The sequence below is a fragment of the Danaus plexippus genome, chromosome 20, assembly GCF_018135715.1.
Source record: "Danaus plexippus chromosome 20, MEX_DaPlex, whole genome shotgun sequence".
Classification (NCBI taxonomy): Eukaryota; Metazoa; Arthropoda; class Insecta; order Lepidoptera; family Nymphalidae; genus Danaus; species Danaus plexippus.
In genome coordinates this window covers 1,234,422-1,253,746 of record NC_083550.1, presented here as the reverse complement: position 1 = coordinate 1,253,746, position 19,325 = coordinate 1,234,422, and the positions used below count along the sequence as shown (strand labels likewise).

The 19,325-nt window shown below is 31.3% G+C and overlaps 1 long non-coding RNA gene across 1 annotated transcript in view; it reads right to left on the bottom strand.

Moving 5' to 3' along the window:
* LOC133319416 (uncharacterized) overlaps nucleotides 1–19,325 on the bottom strand; it is a 101,702-nt gene that overhangs the window by 6,980 nt on the left and 75,397 nt on the right. The window lies entirely within an intron of this gene.

Sequence of the window (19,325 nt, the reverse complement as noted above, 5' to 3'; positions counted from 1 at the left end):
TTTTTTTTTCAGCAAAAGTGTTTTCATTCAGCCCCAAAGAGATAGCACCTTATACACTGGGACATGTAATCTAAGTACAACTAAGAAACAATACGTTATTTGTATCTAGTTACAAAGAACGTAGTGTTTCTTAGTTGTACAGTGATATTTAAAGTCCAGGAGATTATTTTAGTTATATTTATTGAACATGAATGAATTGTATTTTAAAACAGATAACTATATACTTCTACCTATACGCTATAGACCAATAACGCTATAAACCAGCACGTCTCTCCACATATAGTCATACTCGTTTTTGATATATGTATATGTGTGTAAGACCCGTTCTGAACATAGTTTTAACTGAACCGTTCAAATGGTTAAACCAAAATTTTAAACCAGAAAACGGACAATTGGCAATAAATTTTAGTCTGTGATTGGATTTGTACTGTGGCTGAAACTCAGACAGAGAATTGAATGTAATAATATTATATTAATTCTTGTCTTCTGCTTCTCCTCTCTTCTATGTAGTCATATGACCATATTTCATACATTTCAAATAAATATACTAATATATCACCAATAAAGAGACTTTCAATCTTGATGGTTTTGAAGTTTGATAGAATATGATAAAATAGAACATGTTATTATATTAATATATTACTAAAGTAAGTACCTGCGATTGGTTTACGTAAATAATAATATTAATGTAACTTTAACCTCGTGTTGCTTATGAAAATGTTATAACCCAGAAAGATAACGATTCGTCATTTAATGTCACAGTTTTGTTGATAGTAGTTCGATTACATGATGTTCTTAAATTAATGCCTTTCCAACAAATTTCAATATTGAGTAAAAAGTTATAAGGTTTGAGATATGAATCCTGGAATAGGAATTCAAATATCAATGAGATATGAAAATTTCAAAATTTCAAAAAGTTTCAAATTCATATTTATTACGTTTCTTACCATATTTATGTTGGATTTTGGTTACAAATTTAAAAATACAAATATTAATGTAGCGTTAAAATATGCCTATATTATTGTGTTTTCTCTCGGTGTTTTTTTCATATTGGTTGCAGTGATTCTTGATATACATATGTTCCAATTTTCCTATTCTTACTTGTATATCATTCAATACTCGCTAGCCATCTTTATTCTCTTGTGTTGTGATCAGGATAGATCATTATATTCTGTTTTAGAACATCTCTATTTCATTGATTATGAGTTATATTTTCAAAATACGTACGAAATAGAAATTGTAGTTTTCTGTTCAATGTTTTTGACATTAATAACAAACATTTGTCTGCGTGTTCTAGCGTGTAATTTTATTTCATGCCAAAATTTATTTGGTGAATATTTATTAATTTCCATAATGACACTCGGTTTAAACTATTCCTTATTGTTTAACTTTTTATTATTTTATTCGGTTTATTTCCGTTTAAAGAAATTAAGATATCTAGTGGAAAATAATTGTAGTGAGATTGTTTCATATCAATTCTTGTATAAATTCCTAATTGATTCTACCGAGAAGGCAAAAGAAGTATTTGATTACTTCGTGAGTTCATTAAAGTTTAGTTACCTGATAACTTGTTTTTTCATAATGATATCTGAACCTATCCCTAGTATACTTTAATAAAACTTTGATTTTCGCAAATGTCTGTCAGTTAGTTTAGTTGTTTTTGTCACCTACAGCCAACTCTCTAGGCCATTTTGGATGCACGCAGATGCATTCATGTGTCTCCATCATTAATTTAATCATGACCTTATCTTTTTCAGCTCTTATTAACCATATGTATACAAATCCCAGAACTGATGTACCATTTTTATAAAATATTAATAGCTGAAGACAGGTTTACTTCAGTAAGACTTTTTATGTATTAAGCTAACTAAGGGCTGATGCTGTTTTCAAAATCGATGTATTATGCTTGTATTTTCCTCAATAACTAATTATACTAGCATGGAGATATTATTGATATATTTATAATTAAAAGTCAATGTTATTTAAGTAATCAATTTATATTATAAATCATTTGAATCAAGTTTTAATTTCAGAAAAGAATCCTCCACGATACAGTATTCTGTCTATACACAGTACTATACATGACACTCATATTTCTGCCTGCTTTCTTTTCAAGCATGCTAGCTAAGGAAGCTTGTAAACTAAAGGTTATTCTTCTGGAAGTGCTTCTTAATGAAAGTGGTAAGGGGTTGGTGTTGATGGATAGTGTGGAATAAGCGATTTTTTTTCTGGAATGAAACATACGAGTATCATTCGTACAATAAAAAATATAACCAAAGTTGCGATTGCAAAAATCGTGCCTTGTACAGTTTCAGATTCTGTTCATATACGGGAAGTTCAAAGATTTGCTGAATACATCGACGCCAGACCGTTTCAGTTATATGTGTTGCATCTCATTCCTTTAGATTACAAATTTCCCTTTATTTTTATGAATATTTATGTGACCTATACAGTTGTTATAGCTCAATTTGCCCATAGAGCCTGATTATTTTAGTTTACTTGAGATGTTAATAAAAAAATATTTTTATATTGAAAATCAACAATGTGCATACAACACTAGAGTTATTCTGTTTTAATGAAAATAAATACAAGTAATTCAAAAGAAAACAATGCTTCATGATTAGTTTGAAGTTTTATTTATTTGTTTCGACATACTTGAAAATCCAAAGATTTTTTGAGTTTTGCTCTGAAAATGATAACATGTTAATATCATTTCTTGATATTTTAGTTTTACAATAATTACATAAAATAAATAACATAATATAGTAGGCTTATTATTTATTTTGGTAAATTCTCTGACACAAGCCATAGTATGGTGTCCCTAAAATCAAAACAACTAAAATTAAATTTTATGAAAACGTAATATTTTTGTTTGTAGACATGTGTGTAGTATCGGATTAATGTTGGTATGAAAATAATAAGGTTTTATTATTATATAGATACTGTTGATTAAATGAAATCACAGGACAGGAACTAAGTTATAATAATATGAGCTGCATTTATTGAAAACAGAAAGAAAGAATTACATGGAAGAGAGTACCGACGTTGGTCAGCCCTCGTCAAAGACTAAAAACTAAGTACACCCTCAACGTACGCCTAAACTCATACCTGGGTTTATTACCCCGCTCGCACACTTACAATCTTTTTCTTATATTCTAGATGGCTACAGTAAATTGTAATTTCACCACTTACAACTACGTTGCCTAGATCTGGCGACCATCTGTCCGGCACATTTTGACAGTATTGCTTATCTTAATCCTTAAATTTATGACACTCAATAATAAAATAAAAATGAAATACAACATACTAAAACTAGTTCTAAAGACTATTTTTCCCGATCTCACATGTGTGCATATTTAAAAAAATAAAAATACTAAATCAAAGTCAGTTTACTGCCTAGGGGATAGAACAGTACCTCGAAGGAAAGGTTAAAAGTACTTGTGCAACCAAAAAGGAGCAGCATTTAAATAACGCGAGTGCAAAATACTGAGTCAATATTGTAAAATTTGAAAAAAAGCTAAAATGGATCAGCAAACCTCAAAGTATTCAACAGCATATCCAGTAAAAAAAAAGTCGGGAGGCCTTAGTGAGGTCTACTTATTGGTAAAATTAAAGGCTGCAAAATCAGAAGTAATAATTGTACAGAGAATAAAATGATATGGGGAGAAATACAAAAGCAGCAGATAAGAGATGGGACGGAAAACTACAAACAGAAATGCAGAAGAAATAACAGGAGACTAACAGGAGACACCAAAATAATTCATGTTTGAATGATTAATGAAGACGGCATCTGGGGGTATTATTGCCTCAACAGTTTCTTAGAAGAAAGCAATTGACCTAGCGAAATTTGAATACAAGGCGAATTTTTGAGACCTCCTTTCCGATTCCTACTAGAAAGTAAGATACATTACTGTAACCAAAACGCATTGGCAGCCTTATACTAAATTACATTATACCTATAAAGAAGAAGCAATAATTAAGAACAGATAACAAATAGGTGGCAGCAAACAATAGCGCTTATCAACATATCGAACAAAATTCTGGTTTATTGCTTGAATTGCTGAATATTGAAATGTATTTCAATATATGACATGTAACTTCTCAGCATTCTATGGATTCACCATGTGGATCCATCGCGTCGTAATGAACTTTAACAGAGCCTAGGACTTTCCAACCAGGTGTAGGTTTAAGGGGCCTATCTAAGTCGCGTTAACTTCCACTAACCAAGCTCCTCTCTCTATATACCTCACCAAATTTTTCACGAATCTACTAGGGCTGCCTTCGAAGAACGTTCTAAGAATGAATTAACTACAGAGAGATTTAGCTGGTATACCTCTCGCTTCCACTTTTACCGCGTACAAATATAATAATTTTGTGTTTTGTTTTGATCGCAAAATAGCTGGATTCGATATGTTCGTCATTTATTTATTTAAAAACTTTTTGTAACAGATTACAAATTTTTCATTACTGATATTATATAGAGATTAAAATTCATTCAAGAAAGAAAGATGTCATAAAAAGGTAAATATATTCTCAGCCTCGTCCAGGTCAGATGTAAATTCTTTTTATCTTATACTAGTTTTTGCCCGCGACTTCGTCCGCGTAAATTTCAGAATTAGTAATATATAGCTTTTGCCCGTGACTTCGTCCGCATAAGATAGTTTATTTGTATAGTAGTATAAAAAAACCTGAGCTGTACTTTTTTGTAGGTATGTTTGAATTGTGCCGAGATGGGATGAGGCCATTCTAAGTGTGATTGTCATAGGTTAGGTTAACACATTTTTTGGCGTCGGGAAGTGACGACCCCATCGCCTACCAGGTAGCCGGTGCAATCAGTTACGAGGGGGGTGTGGGGTTCGCCGCTGAATGCGGTGAACGGAAACTCGGGCCTCTTCGGAGGTCCGGGTCGCTTGATGGCCGGTCTCCACTCTGTCTGCCGTTGGACGCTTGCGCTCGGCGGTGGGCGGTTGGAGACTGGCCGCGTGGGCTTGGGTGGAAGGGGTAAGGGGCTAATCCTCTCGCGATTGAGCAAGCCCGCCAGGCGGGGGATGCCCCTTGTCACGTCGAGTGAGTCCTCGGAGGAGGTGGCCGTTCGCGGCCTGCCGCCGGATCCTCGCGGATGCATGCCTTGAGCGTTTCCCTCGTCGATCCACCAGGCGGTGAGGAGAGTGACCGCTGGTATTTTAGTGGGTAGCATGAGCCCTTCTGGCCCGTGAATCCCACATAAGATCCTCCGTCTCGCCTAGACGGAGGGGTAGGTATAAAACCTTTCACCGCGTTAACAAAAAAAAAAAAGGTTAACACATTTTAAGAAGAAGATGGGTTACTGCAATACATTTTTATATACGATGTTTTTTGTTTTTCCTTCCTTGGCCAGAAAAGTAATTTTTCCCATGGGAATGCGTTGTTTTCCTTCTTAAGTCTCAAACTATCTCCGTACCAAATTTCATTTAAATCTGTTCAGTAGTTTAGGCGTACAAGCGATCGGCCCACCTGAATTTTTCCATGGGAATGCGTCATTTTGCCGGGCTATAAAGTAGCCTACATCCTTTCTCGGGTATCAAAATATCTCCATACCAAATTTCGTGCAAATTGGTTCAGTAGTTTAGGCGTGATTGAGTAACAGACAGACAGACAGACAGACAGAGTTACTTTGGCATTTATAATATCAGTATGGATGTTAACTGTTAAAAAAAACAATTAATTTTGTGGATTAATTTATTAAATATCAACACGCAATAAAACATTCCATTTCATAATTAATTTGTAAGCGAGAACTGTGCAATAACTATAGTGTAAGTGACATATACATTTATAATAATCAGCGGATACTTGTAATCTAAAGGTATGAGATTACAAATACGCAATCTGAACGGTCTTGCATCGACGTAGTCAATGAATCTTTTTATATCATGAGTGTGTACCGATCCTAAAATTAAATAAATAAATTATTACAAAGACATAAACAGCGAACACTGCAACAATATTTACTGTTAGGACAAAGCAAAAGAAACCGAGGGGTTGAAATTCTACAATATACAGCTCATAGTCGATAAACATCGCGGTCGTTGAGTAATGTGAAAATTACTTTTATAAATTAATGTAATGCAATCGATTTATGTATTTTAGACTGTCATTTATGTTCACAAACTAATGAGCCTGTTGCAATACAGTCTTTTATTTGTGAGTTCTGTACTTCTGTAGACTTGTTCGTACCTCTCTCATCGAGGACCATGTCGTGTAGAACTATTTTCAGCTTATGAGCTTCATTTGTAAGCATCGTAGCGAACAAGGCAGGAAGGAATATTACTATCATATACTGTAAGGCATATATACACGCCAATATATCATATATATTCATAATATCCGCCTAAAATTAAATTGCTATATAGAATTACACACTTCATTTACAAACACTGATCATCATTTTATGTGAAATTATATTAATAAATCAAACATGTTACCAATGTAAATTTGAGTTCTTTTACTATGTTATATAAAAGTTGCATCATTTCTGGCATTTGAACAATTAATATCATGATGAGCTGAAAATTATAAACAATAAGGTTAAATTGTTGAATAACGTTTGTGTTTTATTTTATTATATATATTTTTTATAAGAAATTACATAAAATTGTGTGTTGATTTGATGAAAAGAATTGAGAAGTATAATTGAATAGGATCATTTATACCTTGTTTTTTTACAGATTTTGTTTTGAATTGATTACCTAAAAATGTGAAAAAGCAGAATAGACGAGAGAAACTTACCAAGTAGTTGAATATTTCCTGACATCTTTCCGTGGAATCAATGAGAAATTTATAGATGTATTGGAATGAGACGATGTTCGAATAATTGGAGTTAACATTTATTCTAAGCGTTTTCAAACGACAATAGACGGAATAGACTAAGAAAAAATTAAGAAATAATGAAAACCACAATGAGAATGCAATTATAAAAAATACAATGGCCTCAACCATGGAATTAGCCCAAATGATGTTATCCAAAAATAAAAATGAAATCGTTGTAATTAATATATTAATAAGAAGTATGAAAACTACGTATATTATTAAAGTCAATTCTATTTTATGAGTTTTCTGAAAATTTATATTACAGTCAATAAAAGAAAGACTTTCCATTGTGGCGTATAAAGTTTTCTTACGATCACATAATAACAGAATGAACACATTCAATAAGTATTGAATTAAATATATATAATAATAAAATAAAGTAAATTTATGAAGGCCATAGATAATGACAATTAACAAAAGAAGGGCACAAAGAGACGACACAAGTAGAATATAGCGTTTAAGCGCTTTATTAGTTTTGTTGGATTTAGTTTTGAAACCAAAGTCCAACATGAGACACACGAGTAATATAATAAAAAATATCTTAAGTGTTTTAGAAATTTTTGTTGATTCAGGTCTTGAATATTGAATTCGAATTCTAGACGTCATATTTAGAAAAGGAATTTAAACACAGAAACATGTAGCCACTGTGAGCATTACAGGAGTAATAAAAAGTAAATTTTACCTTCTATGAAGTACGTGTAAAGATAGTTTAAGTAATTGAATTGACTTCAATTAACGAGGTCTTATAAATATGTACTAAATGTACTAAACATACGTACTATATTGACATGCCTCATATTATATTCTTGCTTAAAATTTTAATGAAAACATTTGCTAAGAATTAATAATATTACTTTGATGTATTAAAAACAATGTATAATATGTATAGTTTATTACTATCATTAGACTAAGTCATTACTCACACAGGCCGTACATATATTTTTTTATTTTATTGTATAACATTACCCATTTAAATTTAGCACTGATCAGTGATCTTATTTCATAAAATTATTTCTCGAGCTTTAATGATTTAATTTTGATAATTATTAGAAATAAACACAGATTTAAAATATATCATCTTAAATTTCTTTAATCCAAGACAAAATACAACTTACAAAATGTTACAAAATTTTTAAAGATACAAAGGTTTGAGATAACACAGTTTATTAAGTTAAGAAGATCCATAGATTTAAAACACGTAACAGAGTTGTTTTTCGTCATTGTTGATTGATGTTAGAAAAACAAAAGTGAAATTTAACAGAAAGGTTATCTATTGCAAATTTTTTAAGACAGAGACGAAACCTCTTAGCATTCAATGGATTCACTGTGCGGATCCGGGTCCATAGTGTTGCAGGGAGAGAAGATTCAACAGGGCCTAGGACTTGCGACCCAGGTGTAGGTTTAAGGGGCCCCTATTTAACGCGCATTAAAGGCACACCTCCAGCGTTCAAGCTCCTTTCTCTACCTAACCAAATTTGAAAAAACCTACTAGGGCTGCCTTTGAAGTACGTTCCAAGAATGAATTGATATTAGTTCTGGACAGGCCCAAGTCTTTTAATAGAAAGATTTAGGAGTAATACCTCTTGCTCCTACTTCTACAGGGTACAAATCCACGTCGAACCTACATATTTCTAGTGAGTTTTTAGTGAACTCGTAATATTTATTGTCCTTGACGGTATGGGTTTTGGAAATGTTAGTTTCCCAAGTAACCGTAAGCTCTATTATCACAACGCGCTTTAAAATTCGCGAATACATAAATATGTCTGGTCTGGAGACCGACGCAAAAATATCCCCTGGGATTGTGTATTGTTTATCATATGTATCCATCATTATGGTCCAATCCATAGCTGCTTTAAGAAGAGTGAGGCTTGACGTTTGATTTTATAGCCCTAGTGCTTTCTCTCACATAACCTACTGTTCGCTCGTTTGTAGTTATTTCTCTTTGCGTTCTGACTACCGAAAGACTAACCGCTTCAGGTATGATTTCCAGAACTCTATCGTGCGGAGGCGAATATTGACCGCTATCCAGAAGTACCTTACATTCCACCAGCAAATGCTTAGCACTTCCAACTGCCTTCCCACACATAAAGCAAGTTTTTTCGGTACCTTTACCACATCTTACTAAATTACTCTACTCTGGGAGAATAATTTGGAACGCTTTGAGATAAAGTTTTAGCAATGCTGGCGACCAATCATGAATTAAGGTGCTCCATTTTAGTACTAATGGGATGCAAAAAAATTCTATGTCTAACCACTAGTTCCGCATGTCTAAACTCATTGCATTGATCTTATATTCAGCATTCTCGTCTTGCCGAATAAAAGACATCAATATATCCGTATTTTGGGCCCCCTTACTTGCTTCTAACCCTACTTTGTTACTTTGTAGTTCTATCATGCTTATATGCTGCTTATGGAATTGAAGTGTTGACTCTAGGTTTGCGGCATCTTTGTCTTTTGGGAGTGATGTAACGAAGTAATATATATATATATATATATATATAAATGCATATAAACAAATATTTACTAGTTCAATCAGTACCATTAAAGGTTTTTTGAAGTTTGATTGAACATGATAAAACAATACATTTTTGTTATTAACAATTTAAATAAGTGCCTATTATAAGTTGAAGTTAATGATTACATCAAATATAACGCGTACATTGTGTTACTCAGGTAGTAGTTATAAGATAAAAAGATAAGGGTTTGTCATTTAATATCAAAATTTTTTTGATCGTAGTGGATATAAACATTTTCCTAAGTAAATGAGTTTCCAGGAAAAGTACAATTATGACATAGAAAGAATTTATGCTGGATTTTGTTTGTTGTTTTCAGTTGCATTAATGTTTGATCTCTATATATTTAAAGAATTTTATTTTTACGTGTACACGGATCAACACATATTTACTAAAGCATTTATATCCTCGTGTATTGTAATGAAAAACTTACATGACATACCGTTTTAAAACATCTTAATATTTTTCATAATGACATTTATTATAAAAATTAAAAATCATACAAAAATATACAAAGTTTTATTGTGTACATTTTCACAAGTTTCTAGGATCTTATTCTCTTTGATTTTCTATTGATTGCTTTACTTTTAATTATTCTATGCGGTTTATTTTTGTTTGACGAATTTAAGTAAAGTTGTTGATAGTAGCCGTTCCGATATTGTTACATATTAAGATTTGTATAAATATCTCATTGATTCTACCGAGAACGCAAAAAGATTATTTGATTAATTCGTAATTTTTTTACAGCTACGACGTCTGTAACTCTATTTCTTTCATGAAATTAATAATTTATTTAATTTTTTCAGATCTTTTAAACAACATTTATTCAAAACCCAGAAATTTGCAGCATTTATAATTTATATGGAATATTATTGGATGAAAATAGTTTTTAAGATATTTTAATCTATTAATAAGGACGTTTCTGGTTCACTAAATGATTTGAAAGCGCGTGATTCTGGTGTCATTTTCGTCACGGACTGACTACATTGTATATATTATTTACATTTTTCTTAGTAGATTTTATTACTCTGGTTAAAAATACAATATATGCGTCGTGAATCAAAATGAATACAACTTTTTTTACATTTACAAGCCATTTATGTTAGCCATAAGTTTTAATTCCAGACTAGAATATTTCATCACACTAAAGAGTATTTTCTCAATATACTATCGGGTTATTATAGTTATACCATCTTTCTCTGCGACCATACTAAAGAAACTCGTATCTTGAAGCTTAGTCTTCTTGAAATTCTTAGTCGAGGCAAGAGACATCAATGCAAGATAAAGGTGCAAGGTTTTAAAGGCCTGGCTATAGTCTAGTTACTACAGCTCCAACATCGGCTGACTCCTATCTCGTACTAAATCGATAAATATTGCACTCGTCTTATTGGGGCTTCTGCTTTGAAGACCTTGAGTGAGACATGGCACCGAGTGAGATTTCATGTCGAGGACTAGTAGTTTCATCAATAACTTTAATAAAATTTTGATAATCCGTTTTTGTTACCTTTTAAAACATATTTCCCCCATTAAATTGATTCAATTTAAGAGAGAATATAAAAATAGGAAGACAGAAATGTCTGTAACATTTGTATGTGTAGGTATCTGAAAGAATAAAAAAGGATTATGTTTCTTTCAAATTGTTTTAAAACTGGGATCATACGCTTAAAAGCTTTTGGGTAGAACTGCCATAAATCTAATTACATATATTCATTACATTATATTGGTTAATAATAATAAGTGCCATTACCTTGTAATATCAAAACTTACTATTACGTTTTCATTTTTCAAATTAATTTTATAAAAAGCCGTGTATGTTTCAAAAACCACTGTTTAGAGAAAAAATAATTGTGACACAAGAACCTCAGACATATATATTTTTTTCTATCATGACTACCCGCTTTCAAGAAATAAATTTTCTATCAAAATATGAAAATTCCAGAGTTTCTAAGAATCTTAAAATATTTTTTCTGATACTTCGTACAGTATTTATGCTGGATTATGGTTACAAATTTGAATCAAACAATGTGAATATCGCAGTCAAATATTTTAGTCTGGTTGTGTCTTCTCTTTGCGCTTTCCTTTTGGTTTTCGCAAGAGTTTTTGAGCTTTACAGATTCAGCGAGCTTTATTGTTACCTCTATACGATAGAATATCTTTTAAATATTTATATTCTATTATTATGTGATCAAAAAAAATCATTCTACGCTTTCATAGAACAACTTTATATCATTGATTTTGAGTTGAATTTACAAAAATGTAACAAAACAGAGATCGCTTTGGCATGTTACGTAACTCTCATATTATTAATACATACTACTCTCAACGGTATCTATTACTATCTACAGCGTCCGAAAATGTTGGTTGAATTTGGTGTTGTTTGCGTACTCGCAGTTGGAATTTTTTTTTCTTTAGTCCTCAGCTTTTATATGTTTTATTTGGTTTATTGGCGCTTGAGGAAAATAAATGAAGTTGTTAAAAATAATTCTTCTAATATTGCTTTGTATCAACACTTATATAAATTTTTAATCGACTCTACTGAAAGTCTAAAGAAGTGTTCGATTACTTGGTAAGTTATTGATACATTTAAGATCTCGCATCCTGCATCTGTTTCATCAGACTGATGTTATATAAAATATTTCAGTTTCTATTAATTATATTTATTCAACTACCAGAAATGATGATCGAATTATATGGTACAATAATACAATCAAAAGATATTACAGCAGTAAGTACTTTTATTACTTTACTAAGTTGAAGAGCAATTTTAGAGAAGTTTATTTATAGTAATATCAGAAGTCTGAGACTAACAAAGTATATTGGTGCTACTATATGGCTTGTGTTTCTACGGTGTCTATTAGTAGTTATTGACGATATAATCTGGTTTTCACGAACTCTTGAAGGCTGTATTCTGATCTCGTAAAAGTTTTCATGCCATGGTTATATTAAAGTATGGTTTATAGTTTTTAAATATTTGATCATAATTAGATAATCGGTTTTAATTTCAGGTTACTATCTGGTACGATGTATATTTCTGTATATTCTTAGCAAGATATCTCGCACTTACACTTATTCCGGCTTTCTTTGCCAGTATGCTCACTTCAGAATCTTATAGGCTGAAGTTGACTCTTCTGGAAATTCTTCTTTGCGAAAGAGGTTTTAAAACCAATCGTTTAAATATAATTAATATTCACATTGGTTTCAAATCTCTCAGAAATTTCAGAATATATTTATTTAATTTTATAATTTCAGATTCTGGTAACACGAAGGAAATACAGAGATTTATTGAATACATCGAGGCAAGACCATTTCAGTTATATATTTTTAATATAATTCCTTTGGATTATAAATTTCCACTTATTGGTATTAATATTTATATAACATATACTATCGTTATTATTCAATTTTCACGCACGCATTTGTGATCTTATTGTAAATTAACTGATATTTTGTGTTACCCGAATTCACAAATCCTTAAAAATAACTTTATGATCTTAAGTCGATTTACCGTTATTTTAAGAGCACAATTATGCTATAATCAAGTATGTGATTAATAATTAAATAAACCTGTGTTCATTTCCGAATGGCCTTTCTATTTATCTGTAAGTGTAAGTCTTGTCATATACGCCCAAAACATCCTCAAAAGTGAAATTTATAATTTTAGCAAATATTCTAATTAAAACTGTCAAAATTAATTATAATTACAACGTCTTGATAGACTCCGTAACATTTGAAGATGGATAAGGATGTGAACGTATGTTTAGGAGAACTTCTATTGAAATTTTGGTCCTTACTTTAAACCATATATTTTCCCCCCTCGTCGGCGTCACCCAGGGACAGATTTCCGTGGTAGTCGTCGAGGAACTTGTAAGTGTCTTCTAAGCACTCCGCGGACTTGGAGCACCTGTTGCTCGTCACGTGCTGCACCATGGGCAGTATGCCCACTATGGACGACATGGGAACGTAGTCGCTCTCGCACTGAGCGTCTTTTTATCTAACTTTCAAGTCCGGGCCGCGCGGCATCAATCACCATCAGGCGCGGTATCAGCAGCAATACACAAATGTGCTTCATTACAAAGTTGCTGTACAAAAAAAAAAAACACATTTTATGTACGACAATTCGCATTCAGCCTCTCAGCATCCTTTCTTGTATAGTGTTGCAGAGCGTCCTATACAACGTTAACCTACATTTAGTTGACTCCCTAACATGTTTCGGTTCCAACGATTTTATGGGCGTCTGGAGACATCCACTTCAGTCTGGCATCTATAATCAGTAAAAGGTTCAATTTTATCTCGATATATTCATATTACTAAATTGATCATTAGTTTTGATTTCTTATCCTATTTAAATTTAATAGTAGATTGTTGAAATAAAGACTACAACCCTATTTATTAGCGCTGGTGTGACTGATAATTATTATTAGCACAATAGCAAATTCTCTCAATGTCCTCCAACCCTACACGAGCAGCTCCTAACAAATAACTCGTTGCAAATTCTGAATTAGAGGCAATGTTCGTTAACTGGATACTACGACTTTAATAGAATCTGTGGTCTTCTCCACAATATCTTAAGTTGTAAAAGGATTATAGGACTATAACCGCTCGTACCATCCCTGATGTGTATCCTATTAGAAACTTTCACGATTTTTTATACCGTATCTCTGACTGTAAGATTTTGAGTACATTCGATTTCATGGCGGTCTATAATCAAATACAAATAAAATTAAAAGTACCTTGACATCAATTTCTATACCTATTGCCATGTATAAATACATCCCACTATTCGACTTTCGGATTGGTGTATATGCACTGAGACGATTTTTTCATCTTTTCGGAAAGCGAAATCATTAATAAGATACAACACAACATCTTTTTCCTGGTTATAAATATTTCCAGGAGTTTGTTTGGGGCTTTCGAGTTAATCTTCTTGTGTTATTCTATTTCGCAGTTCAAAACAAAGACGTTGGGTAGCTTAGGAAACTTTTGGGCATGGCCAACATTCATAGGAGGATTTTAAATCATGCAGCACTTAATCTGCTATATAATTGCTACTTAACGCAATCTTTATAGTATTGGTATTAATATGTCACGGGACAAACGTCCCAATGCTTTGATAAGGTTTAAATTACCTGGAAGTCGAAATTCCTTGTATTGTGATACTGCACGCCAAATCCGAGGTGGTTTTCTCGTTGGACTTTCCCATTGCCTTGTCCGTATAAAGGTGCTCGTGGTTGACAATTTGAGTTGGCACTCCTGCAATATCTATTGAAAACCAAAGGGTGGCGACACAGACGAAAGTAGGTATATCAACTGGCATGTAATGAATACTTGACTGTTCTAACCACCATCTCATTTAACTTTGTTCTAACTTTTTACGCAACTATTTAAACTTCAAATCTTATTGTTACCATTCTCATTATTTTTACCGGACATCATTTGAAAGTCGGGCCTGATGTCTCCAATAGCGTAACTCGTAGGGCTCATAACTGAATCATTAGAACCCCTTTCTCTTTCTTTCTTTTCAACTTCATCAGCATATGATGTATTTCTTATGAACTCTTACTATTCAAATGTAAACCAGTATATTTTATTAAGAAAAGAGATCCATCAAGCAAATTTTTTCAATTCCAAAATTTGTGGATTATAAAAAGTATGTAGTTATGGATGTAAACCACGTCATCGCTTCTTTTCTTACAATTAGGTTCGTTACGTATTAATTTAACATTTTTCAAGAAGTCATCAGTATTAGCTCGGAATAGTGAGCAGGAAAGGAGTGTAATACCAATTTCGTGATTTTGAAAATGTTTAAATTTTTTGTTGTTTATTTTGGAAACAAAATCTTAAAATATTTCGGTGCGTCGCTCTAATTTTTATTTCAGTTTTATGAGTGATAAATCAGATCGAGTCGGTCCTTTCGAACAAATCGTTTGGATAAATTTCAGAGATCAATTAATTAATTTATTACTATTTTCATTATTCTGCTAATCCGTGTGTCATTTTGGTGGTTTATAACCTCATTCACAAAACTTTTAGAACATATACTATATTGGATAACTAATGTCCAAATATGTTGGGACTTTCATTGCACACTGACTTTATTACCTCCATAAAATTGATTTAACATATAACAGGTTAACTTAAGATGTCGCCAGTAGATGTATATTTTCATAGAATTATACATATAATTACTACTACATTAACATCTAGAAGAAGTTAATAAAACAGTACGTCTCGATTTCTACACTTGTATAAAAGTTGGAAGAAATCTTTAGATGACAATATTTTTTTCATGTTTTTGTTACATAAGGACAATACGATTAAATTTCCTTAATCCATTTCTGTAACAAATATTCTCAATTCAATTTAATCACACCATTTATTTAAACAGCTTAATTCGTAATGTAAAGTGGGCATTATGCTTTCTAATCAAGGTTGAAACGTTATTTGAAGGTCGATACTAATTTTTATAAAACATAATGTAAAAGAAAACCTATAAGCTAACAGTGTGGTGAGCCTCACCATGGATCTGCTATGTGAAAAACAAACTAATCTGCTCATTAATATAATAATGTTAACTCGATTATTTTTTGGTTTGTACACTAAATTCAGTAGTAACAAATTGATAACATCTGTATCAAAAATATTTTGTATCTGTACCATTTTAACTGTGGCGTATTATAATTTTAAATTTTATATTGGAATTCGAGAATATGATTTCAGTGCAATATTTTTGAGTGCCATAATTCTGTATATAATTTACGGTTTGGTATCGCTGCTCAGCGATGGTGAAAATGTTTATAAATACCTTTATAGATTAAATAAAATTGGATCTGTTTTAATTGTTGAACTTAAAATAGAGAAATGTGTGTCTTATTTCTACTTGTATTTATTTATTGGGGTTATAATAGGACACTCTGTTAAATTTATTATTTTTTTTATGTATAGTGATACTTTTAAAATATGTCATTATATTCTGACTTCGTTTTTATTCATCGCAAGAAGTTTGAGTTATTTCGAACGAGTTATAATGTTTGAAATGACATGGAATCGCATGCGATCACTCAGAGAGACAATTAGAAATAATGTGGATTTTAGTATCAGTGAAGACGAAGAGAGTAATGAAATAAAAAAAGTACAACAATATTTATTGATTTATAATAAATTATTAAATAATTATCGCTGCATAGGAAAAGCAACAAAATTAATGGTTAATATTACATAGTATTATTTTATGTTTTATTCTAATATTGAATCATTTAATCGTCACTAATTTTATCAGTCTATGTTTTTGGTTTACGATATATTTTAACATTAAAAGCCAAGATTAAACGTAATTAGTTATTAATAAAAATTATTCATATAGAAATTATAGAAATTAAATTTAATTGATATTTTTTCCCCAGACGTGTACAATTTGGCCTTCGTTTTTGCTTCATCTTTTTTATATTACGACAGATTTCAACAATTTAACAGTATGTATAAATGTAAATAGTTATCGCTTCTACTTTGGTGGTGTTTTTTGAGTGAATTGTAATTTAAGTACGCCTTAGATAGCTCAAATGATATATGATTTAAAAAAATCAATTGTTTATACAGGCGTATATTATTCATAAAGAAACATTCCAACAATACTCATACAGTCGATTTATATAATACATTTTTTACAGGTCAAAATTCTATTTTACATTGAAGCTGTATTCCATATTTTTTTGCCTTTAGTACCATCACTTTTCGCAGAATTAATAAGATTTGAAATATCAAAAATAAAAACACATTTGAAGAAGCAGCTACTCGTGTGTTCTGGTATGCCTTGTTTTGAATAGATTATTTTGTGTATTGTAATACTGTGATAACTTACTTTAATCTTTTTATTTACAGGTGACTTTTCACGTAATAAAATTTTAGATGCTCTGACGTTCCTCAGATTAAATCCATTTGTTTTTTCCGTCTGGCGTCTCTTCAACGTTGACATCACACTGCCGCTTGCTTTAATTAGTGTGTGCACCACTTACACTATTGTACTTATCCAACTGAAACAACTGTATTAATAAGAGTGTCCTTAATATAAAATTATATTTATTTGAGCGGAAATCACGGAGTCATTTTGCTTTTGAACTTCTGCTAGATTGTAGATAAGTTCATTATAATTACAATGAAATTATAACTTTAATTTATAAAGTTAATTTAGAAAATGTCATTATTCGTGTATGTCACATCGCAAGGACTGTTATGAAAATTTAGATCTTTGTGATTTGAAAAGGAAAGGCAAATGAGGATAGTTGTGAGAGAATTTCAACTTCTAGTTTTAAACAATACAAAGGTTAAATAGAAAAAACTTTTGACAATAACCTTTTCTCACCAAAGTATTTGAGATAAAAAATATATGAAATAAAAAAATATTCACAACATATGTTTTAAATTTTTATTTTCTTTTCCTTTTCGTGTCTTAAAATTTCAAAGAGAAACTATTTATTACTGTAATTTGTTTATATTCTAAGCTTTACATTAGTATAAAAATGAGGAACATAAAAATTATGAGTAATTTACACATGATTGTTCCTCTCTGTTTACTTATTACAGAGTTTTTTTTAAGGGTTGCTGGTTTAAAACCTGATTTGTATAGATTCCTTCTTTTATAATCAAAAGACCCTGCACTATATTTTAACGAACTGTGTGTGGAATTTTCTAAAGAGTGAAGCTTCTTACCATTAGTGTTGACATCCTGATTTAATGTTCTCCTTCCTCGTAGCTGACAAATCCAGTAAGAATCATTTTTCGAAGTTATATTATTAACTGTTAAACATATGAAATTAGGCATATAATTCAAAGCACTTTTTATTATGTATCCTTATGTTGTCAATTAAGCGACTCTGATGATAGAGTTACAGCCTGACAGTAGTTGATTACCTGAAATGGAACATGTGATCTAAATAAGACAAGGAAAAAAAACCTTTTTTACGGCAGAAAGCGACAGATATAACATGGACAAGTTTGAGCATGTTGATAGTTATTATTTAATCTACTGAGGTGCCATTTTGTTTTGGGCATATTTAAGTATTTTCGTGTTAAATAGCAAATAATGTCTTTAAGTTTTCGTTTCAATAATATGAACCTTGTAAGGTTTTGTTATTAATTCATAAACTACATTGCTTCTTATTTGTTTTTTTGGGGCACGAATTGATCTAGTTGTTAAATACAGGCGAATAATGTTTTCCACTCACTTCAAGTTTTTCTGTAAGTTTGTCTGTAAGGGATTGCTTATAGTAATAAGAGCGCCTTTTGCATATACTATGTATGTTTTTGGTTTTTGTATATTATTGTATTTCCTCTTTTTTTCAATACAGTATAAAGGAATAAATAAAGCGTTTCAATTAACAACACCAAGAACAGTAAAGAATTTAGAAAGAACTTACATCAAGAAAGTGTCGAAATAGAATTTAATTGGGTTTTATATTCTAGGAAATACATTTGTAATTTATAGAAAGAAAAAATATTTGAAATTTTTGAATATTTAAAACGTTTCTTCAATATCGTGGACCATAAAAAATTATCTAAAATTTATTGCGACTAAACACCTTACAAACCTGTGTTTTGACTAATCTAAACTATCTGTGGCGTTTTTTTAATTATATGTGCACTGAAAACCCTTGTGAATCGTATTTAAAAGGTTAGTGTACTATCACAAATATATTGACAATAGTAACCAAACAAAAATGTTTGTCTGAGAAGCATTAAAAAAAATCTTTGTCCATTGAGCACACCCATTCCGTTTAAACCTACCGCCCCCTCATCCCCCGCGACCGATCACCACTTAATATAAGTAACATTATAATTTTCGCGTTATCTTTTCTATGAAACGTCCGAATTGAACAACTAAAAAGTTCTCGAAAGGTATAGAATTCGTTTTGAATATGAAGTAATTCATTTTGATAAGGTACAAAATAAAGAGTTTTTGATGTGACGGCA